Below are 9,242 nucleotides of genomic sequence, written 5' to 3'. Positions count from 1 at the left end.
GTGTTGTGAAGAGACGTGATCGGGCAGCACGACTGCTGTGCAGAGGTGGTGGGGCCAGTCGGCCAGCCGAGGTGGAGGAGCGGAGTGCGCGGGCTGGAGTTTGGGGGGTGACCATTTCCTTCAGGTAGGCAGGGGCTGTCCCTTTAGCTGCCTGATATGCAAGCACCAGGGTCTTGAATCTGATGCGAGCTGCTATCGGGAGCCAGTGCAGGGTGCGAAGGAGAGGGGTGACATGAGAGTATTTGGGGAGGTTGAATACCAGACGTGCAGCAGCGTTCTGGATGAGCTGCAGAGGTCTGATGGCGGAGGCGGGGAGACCAGCCAGGAGTATGTTGCAGTAATCCAGGCGGGAGATGACCAGTGCCTGGGTCAAGAGTTGCGCTGCCTCTCTGGTAAGGAATGGTCGTATCCTTCTGATGTTATCGAGGAAGAATCTGCAGGAGCGAGCCGTTGCTGCAATGTTCTCCGCACAGGATAGTCGGTTATCCAGGATCACTCCAAGGTTCTTCGCTGTCAGGGAGGGGGTTACAGTAGAGCTCTCCACTGTGATAGAGAAGTCTTGGAGAGGGCAGGCTTTCCCGGGGATGAAGAGGAGCTCGGTCTTGTTAAGATTGAGCTTGAGATGGTGGTCAGCCATCCATGTTGAAATGTCAGCGAGACATGCAGAGATACGGGTTGCCACTTGTACATCAGACGGGGGGAAGGACAGGAAGAGTTGAGTGTTGTCTGTGTAGCTGTGGTAGGAGAACCCATGTGAGGAGATTACCGAGCCAAGAGACTTGGTGTGTAGAGAGAGAAAAGTAGGGGCCCTAGGACAGAACCCTGGGGTACCCCAGTGGAGAGGGTTCGTGTAGAAGACAGCGATTCTCTCCAGGTTACCTGGTAGGAGCGGCCCGCCAGGTAGGAAGAAAACCAGGAGTGTGCGGTGCCAGAGATGCCCAGTTCTGAGAGGATGGAGAGAAGGATCTGGTGATTGACTGTGTCGAAGGCAGCAGACAGGTCAAGGAGAATGAGAACAGAGGAGAGGGAGGAAACTTGAGCAGAGTGGAGGGCTTCCGTGACAGCAAGGAGCGCAGTCTCAGTGGAGTGCCCAGCCTTGAAGCCGGATTGGTGGGGGTCTAAGTGTTCCATCTTCCGGAGATAGTCAGTCAGTTGTTTAGATGCCGCGCGCTCAAGGGTTTTGGAAGGGAAGGAGAGAAGGGATACAGGTCTGTAATTGTGGACAGATGAGGGGTCAAGGGTAGGTTTCTTAACCACACTTGCTTTAGAACAAACATTTTCTTTTATTACTTAAAATAGTAAAACATGTTATAATTCAGATGTTATTTGATAGGGTCCTCACCATCACTGTTCTCACCATATCAGACAGGGCTGGCCAATCAGCAGGATCGACAGGTGCTGCCTCAGTGGATTTACGTTCTGCAGGCTGTATCTGTAGAGGACCAGGGGGCTATGTTTCTGTAGAGGACCAGGGGGCTATGTTTCTGTAGAGGACCAGGGGGCTATGTTTCTGTAGAGGACCAGGAGGGCATGTATCTGTAGAGGTAGACCAGGAGGGCATTCCTAGAAGGCTGATTAAATCAAATCCGGCGATAATCTTCTAATTGGTGATAATTCCAGTTAGAGTTCCATTTAGGGTGGCCATTTCCTTCACATCAAAAAGGAGGACACTTTGCATACTACTGCTCGTCAGTGAGTGTTGTGGCGAATCAACACATGGCTAATTTAAATATTTACCAAACTTTCACTAACATCAACCAAACTCCCTCTACTGGAAGTATTAAGAGAACGGACACAACGCGGAAATTTAACCAATGAAATATATTTATTTTTGTACACAGCTTTTAACAAGGAAATGATGTCAAAAGGCGGACCTTTTTTAAAAATGTTTTAAAGGAGGACAAATGAGCGTCCGGCTTTTTTTGGCCTCCCTAGTTCCATTCCATGAATGTGGCTCAAATAATTCGCTGCTTGGTTGCTATGCAGAACAAACCTGGTAGCGACCAGGTTTACGGTCTGGTTTAAGTAATACGTGTGTCAAAAATGTCTCACAGGAAACTACATCCCGAACGACAGTTCCGTCAAGTGTCTTTTAGGAAATATTAGTTCCCACTTTTTACGAGATAGATAGATAATTTGATATTTTGAAAGTGTGATAGATAGATAGATAGATATTTCGATAGATAGATAGTTCGATTGTGTGATAGATAGATAGATAAATAGATAGATTAATAAAAAGGTGTAAAAAAAAATAGGTATGTCTATCAACTTGCATTGACAACATCACAACGGTGTGTTTGGTGCAGGGGTTAAGGTAGCCAGCTAGCAGTCCGAAGGTTGCCGGTTTGATAAAATAAAATAAAAAGCTTTACATTTAACTGAAGCCTTCATGCAAATCGATTTACAATATATATATATATATATATCTGTCTAAGTAAGTGAATCATCTATCCATCAGTAATCATAAGAAAAAATTATCTATGCTAAATCCAGGGACCAGGTTTCGACCTGGTGGCAAGCGTCTTACTCCTGTACGGCAGCGTGTCCAATTGCCAGAGCCTCTTTATATGGCTAAAGAGCTCTGCAGACTGTGAGATGTCAGAAGGCAGAAGGCAGTGTTATGGGGCGGCTGTGTCTCAGGAGGTAGAGCCCCTGTCTAATGATCGCAAGGTTGGCAGATCGGCGATTCGAGCCCCGGCTGGCCACATGTGGAAATGTCCTTGGGCATGACACTGAACGCCAAATTGCCCCCAGTGAGCGGGCCGGCGCCTTGCATGGTAGCTTGGACGCCATTGGTGTGTGAATGTGTGTGTGAATGGGTGATTGAGAGGTCGTTGTAAAGCGCTTTGGATAAAGGCGCTATATCAGTGAAGTCCATTTACCACTGTTAGGGAGTGAGACTGTCCTTCAGGAGCTTTGAAGGGTCCAGCCAAGCTGAATCCTGATGGCTGCGTGTCCGCCGGGGCCGCAGACGTACTGGCTGTCGGGGTAATCAGATGCAATTGGATGTGAGTCGTCTGATCCAATTAGAAGCAGTGGCTGAAGCCTTCACTACAATGCAGAGCTATGCAGGCAGACTGAACAGTGGTCAAGGCTTGGCTGCAGTGTGTGTGCTTCCTTATGTGTGGCTCCAACAGACCATATAGGTAAACTGTGCTGGGCCTACTGAACCTGCACCTCTCCCACAGATACTCATCAGGGAAGCCCGTGGATTACTTACTGTCTCTGAAGACCCTTGGGGCTGGTGGTGTAAACGCTCTGTGTACAACCTGAGCACCTTCATCCACAGGGTGGTTGAGGAACGGACATGCCCTAGTTGTAACTGGTCTTTAGGTGCACTGCTTAGCCTAGGCTCATGCCAATTAACTAATTAACCTACAATCCCTCAGCTTCCCTACAACACACGCTGCCTCAGGAAGGCCTCCAAGATCTCCAGGGACCCATCCCCCCCTGGGAACGAACACTTTGTTCGGCTGCGCTCAGGCAGGCGGTTCAGGACCATGTTCGCACGGACAAACAGACTGAAGCTCAGCTTCTACCCTAGGGCCATTCAGGCCCTTAACACAGCAAAGACCTAGGTTCTAGGCCCTGGACAATCTAGACAATTTGATGGCAGCTACTAGATTGTAAACATAAGTGCAATATTGAAATACAACTGTGAACATTCTAAACCTGCTAACTGCGACACTTTAACGAATGTGCAACAAATACTATGTGCAATATGACAACCCTCGGGTACATAAGGTTCAGATATAGGAAAAAGTTAGGATATTTATAGCATAGCATAGAGTACAGCACAGTGTTTTATTGTATAGTATAGTAGTATAGTATAGTAGATAGTGTACATAGCCTTTATTTATGTAAACCAGCTCTTTTTAACTTTTAATCCCTATCTGATCAGATTATATTTGGATTTTGGGCTAGTTCAAAACCAAACAACAGGATTAGGATCACTTTGATATCCGATCAGATCAGGAAATCAAATCCAAGCTTTAATCTGGATCAAATCTTAAAAACAGGTAGTTCAAACCGACAACACAGGATTGGGATCAGTTTGATCCCAAAAAACTGGATTATCTTGATCCCACCAGAGGGGTGGATTTCCAGTGGATTACCAGAGCAAAATGTACTATCCAATTTATTTAAAAATATGTTTAAATATAAATGAGATGGCAAAGTTTGTTAACTGAAATAATTTTTGCCTTCATGGCAAATCAGTTTGTGGTGGCCTATTTTGTTTTCAACCAAATGTTGATGACATGAATGTTTATGCTCATAAAAGTATCACAACAAAGACTGTCAATCACAAATGTAATTTAGCCTCTTCAGTGCTCCATTATGATTTTATGTCCTTTATGTATTTCGGAGATCGGTAGGATTGTATCTGCCATCAGTTAATTCATAATTTGATTTAATAATATTAAATTTAAGTTAAAAGATATAACCTAATTACAGCCTAATTAATTAAGGAAATGTACACAGGAGCTTTTCTGTGTCAATAGGGCGGAAGCTTTGATAATTTGTGCGGAGGTGACGTCAGGTCTTGTTTTTAATTTGAATCTCCTCACTGAAGGGTATACCGCCGTCCACTAGGTGGCAGTACTTCGATATTTCAATTTCTTTGTCATTAAATACTTAGATTGACATTGAGGAGCTTCCTTTCTTCACTCACGAGACGTCTTGATCAGCCACGAGTCGCAGCAGCAGCAGCAGCAGCACCCAGGTACTAAGCTTCACGTTTCTATATAACCGTGTAATAAGTCTAATAATGTTTTAATGTTTTAATTCGACGGTATATTAGTGTAAGAAGACGTGTGATTCTACTCCCCTTTAGTTAACGCGGCCAACGAGGTATGCACGTTTATCTGTTTATTTGTATGTTTAATAACCGTGTTAAGGCTAGGCTAGCCAACGGATTTTCAACATATGAACATGTTAGCGTTTGTTGTGTAATGAATGATTGTTCTCTATGAGAATGTTTTATGTTAGTTTGTATTTATATTATTGTCGAGTTCTCACGGCATAAAATGGCGCAATGAATACATGTCCGTATGCAAAGGACACCATGTGCTTCTTAACCGGGGGCAGCTACAGGATCTAAACTCCTCCAAAAAAGTTCGGAAACGTTATTTCGGTCTATTATTCCTCCCCTTTAATAATACCAATTGGTATTGTATTTAATATGGTTGGAAAGCCTGATTAGTCACCTTTACAACGAGGTACAACTTGTAAGGATCATGCATTCGTGGAAGGAGCAACACAGCTAAACGTGTGGGTAGAGGCCCAAAATATTTGCCCAAATCCCCCTATATTCATCTTGAAAAGTCGTAATCTGATCATATCCTGAGTTGTTTGAAATACTGGGACAAAATCTGGCCGAGTTGCCTGATCCTGGATCACACAAAATGGCTGCTCGTTAGTGTTACAGAGTTATAAATGCTGTTACATGTGTTATGTGTGTATGGACGTCTGGTATGGCGTCAGGTTTCTATCAAAAGTCTCGCGAGCGTATATAAGTTCCTGAAACGTTGAACTTATATACGCTCGCGAGACTTTTGATAGAAACCTGACGCCATACTCGCGTGACTCAGCAGAGATGATGCTTCGTGCTTGAGGTGGGTGCGCGGGAGACATCTGTCTGAATGAATCATGTTATGTTTAATGGTTTGTAATAGATTTGTCAGTGAGAGATGATATGTAGTTTAAGTATAAGTACCGTCACTATGTTATGTAAAAGATTAGCAGCTGTATTTGTTCTGTTTGGTTGATGTTTTCATGATAAACCTCGAGGCTAGCTACCGTACGTAGATGACTAGTTAACATGCCGTTAGACAGAGCTCTCTGCACGCGCTTTCTTTGTGTCGATGTCTCTATTCTTTAACAGAGTTAGAAATGCTGTTATGTGTTATGTGTTAAATGTGTTATGTGCTTTTTAACGCACGTAGTAAACGAGCTCGTGAGTGGGTAGTGGATGCCTGCAGACCCCACGCTCCGAGCGGCCATAGGCTAGCGCGGTAAAATCTTTTTTTTCATTTTTTCATTTTTTTTAAATATTCCCCCCCCCCCCTTATTTTACACCTTTGAGAAAAACCATGACCAAAATAGCATTTATTTGGTTATCATATCAATATTTTAGAGCTCCCCCAAAATGTCACCAACCATGTTTCCAGGGGAGCTCATGTCACCACTAGGGGAGCTATAGCTCATGTCACCACTAGGGGAGCTCATGTCACCACTAGGGGAGCTCATGTCACCACTAGGGGAGCTATAGCTCCCGAGCTCCCCCTTATTTCACTATGGTTGGGCTTGTAACTGCAGCCTTCCTCTTCCCGCCCTCGCGGCTCGCGTGCCTCAGCAGAACACAGACTTCATGCTGAGGTGAGCGCGCGAGGAAGTCCGTCTGAATGAATCATGTTATGTTTAATGGTTTGTAATAGATTTGTCAGTGAGAGATGATATGTAGTTTAAGTATAAGTACGGTCACTATGTTATGTAAAAGTTTAGCAGCTGTATTTGTTCTGTTTGGTTGATGTTTTCATGATAAACCTCGAGGCTAGCTACCGTACGTAGATGACTAGTTAACATGCCGTTAGACTGAGCTCTCTGCACGCGCTTTCTTTATTTATATGAGTTCCATGAACCCTCATCACTTTTATCATTCTTCTACCAGATGGGCACTGTTTATATTTCTATTTCAATGTTACGATCTTTTGAATGTATAAGAGCAGAAATGACACTTCATGCTGAGCCGTCGAGTTGAGTTACATGAACCCTCATTACTGTTATCATTCTTATTCACCAGTTACATGAACCCTCATCACTTTTATCATTCTTATTCACCAGTAACAGACAGAAGACAGAAGTCCTGTGTGGCCGTGGCGTTCATCATCCAACATCCACCACAGACTGCTGCCGTTCCGTGATCCAAGGTTTGGTGCAGATCGCCGCCCGAGGGTGTATACAGGGTGCGTAGAGGGTGTATACAGGGTGTATAGAGGGTACATAGAGGGTGCATTGTCCAAAGTCCAAAGTCCTTAATTTCCAAAGTCATGCGCTGCTTTGTAGCTGACAAAATTCAAAAGTTCATAGAGGGTGCATAGAGGGTACATACAGGGTGCGTAGAGGGTGTATAGAGGGTGTATAGAGGGTACATAGAGGGTGTATAGAGGGTGTATAGAGGGTGTATACAGGGTGTATAGAGGGTGTATACAGGGTGCATACAGGGTGCGTAGAGGGTGCAGCGCGGGAGTTCATAGTGGAGCGTCGTCTCATCGGTCACGGTCGTACACGCAGGACTATAATAACGTCACATATAATTACGGACTCTGGTTGAACTGGGCGTGTTTACAGTTTGCTTTGAGTTTGATTTTATTTTTATATTTTCATATATTATATATAGGCCTATATATATATTATTTATTTTTTTCATGGTAAAATGGCAAGCAAGTTTCCATCTGATGATGAGTCTGATATTAGCCACTCCTCCTTTGGGCGTATGGAAGCATATAGTAGACTTAATTCAAATGCTAATGCAATATGAGATTGCAATTGCATGTTCCACTTTTGCATGCATTCTTTCAGACAATATTCAAATTCAAATGCAATTCTTATGATTTGCATTTTCATTTTCATGTACCCGATGTGCACATTCGCTGTCAATATTAAAATTATAATGCAAAGCCATTTGACATTTAATTTCCAAAGTCATGCGCTGCTTTGTAGCTGACAAAATTCAAAAGTTCATTCTAATGTGCAAATGACTTTGCAATCCCAAAATAGCATATTCATTTGCCACTTTTGCCTGCGTTATTTGAGTCAATATTCAAATTGTAATGCAATAATGTGATACGCAATTGCATTTACATGTTCTAGGAAACACATCCGCTTTACAGCTGACAAAATTCAAACTCTCTATGCAATTCAAACGCATCCGGGTACTTTGCTCTCCCGTCATGTCTACGCCCCTTTTTGGGTGATAGAAGTGGAGAAGTTTGACTGGTGGTCAATGGACATTTCTGGTCTTTGCTACTTTAATACTTTTTTAGATATTAGGAGCCCAAATCCGATGGCCAGTTAGGCAAACTATTATATAGTGTCGTTGCCGATCAATGATCGTCGTCGTTATATAGAGAAAATTAATGAAATAGGGGTTGATTCATCAGAGCAGTCATACGTCATCTCCCTGTCATCAGGCATTTGTAGTTCTTCATTTGATTTGCCGTGTAAATCCCCAGATGAGAGTGTTACATTAGTTTTCTTAAGATAGGATAATGAATAAATCTGTTCAATGGGCATTTGCCTACTCAGTAGCCTGTATGGTGTATATGAAGATGTTATAGCTAGCTAGCTACGATTTATCATGAAAATAATGAACAGCAAGCTAGATCCAAAACTAGGGCCGGTGGAGGAGGGCAAGTGTCACATTGGACAGACTACCAAACAGAAAAATAAAGTATCTTAACGACAGCAAAAGTGATGGATGTCAGAAATAGCCTACATTACCTGGAGATTCAATAAGGTACTTTTATATGACAGGATATGGGTTAGGGTTATATGACACCTGTAGCGAGATAGATAGATAGAGCCAAAAGTAAAAAGTCGCTGAGAGACGCCAGCAGGGTCTGGGCTGGTAATTGTATGATGCGCCAAACAATCCGCTGAGATGAAAAGTAAGTTTTAGAGCATTTATTGAATAGAACAATCAAACTTGGCGACGTACAAAAATAATCCATAAGCGATCAAAAACAGAAAAATAACAAACAATGCGTATAGAATATGCGTATATTGCGGTCAACAAAAATACATCGCTCCCCTCTCTCTCCACTACCGCCATGCAAAATGCGCAGGTGCTTAAATTACCTTGCAATATCACCTCCCATAACCATATGACTTCTCATTACGGTGATCAAGGCAATAAACAAACAATCAAAGTAGGATTACAGACTTTCAGTCTGCCTCCATCCATGTGGATGAACCACCCAAAGGCCTGAGGTGTTGGAGGAGGCATGAATATGATTTAGGGCAGTGGTTCTCAACCTTTTTTGGGCCAGCGCCCCCCTGTCCATTATCCAGGTCTCTTACCGCCCCCCATCCAAAAAATACTTCCCTGAATATTAATGTTGACTAATATTCTGTGTTATATCATTTAAAAAGCATGTCACTGAATGCCAAATAATAGATTTGATTTAACTGGGCAGTTGGAATATCATTATCATTAGTTTAACAGAGCAGAAAGGCCATGT

The sequence above is a fragment of the Nansenia antarctica genome, assembly GCF_963989245.1.
Source record: "Nansenia antarctica genome assembly, chromosome: 15".
In the NCBI taxonomy this organism is placed as follows: Eukaryota; Metazoa; Chordata; class Actinopteri; order Argentiniformes; family Microstomatidae; genus Nansenia; species Nansenia antarctica.
This window is presented reverse-complemented; position numbering follows the sequence as displayed.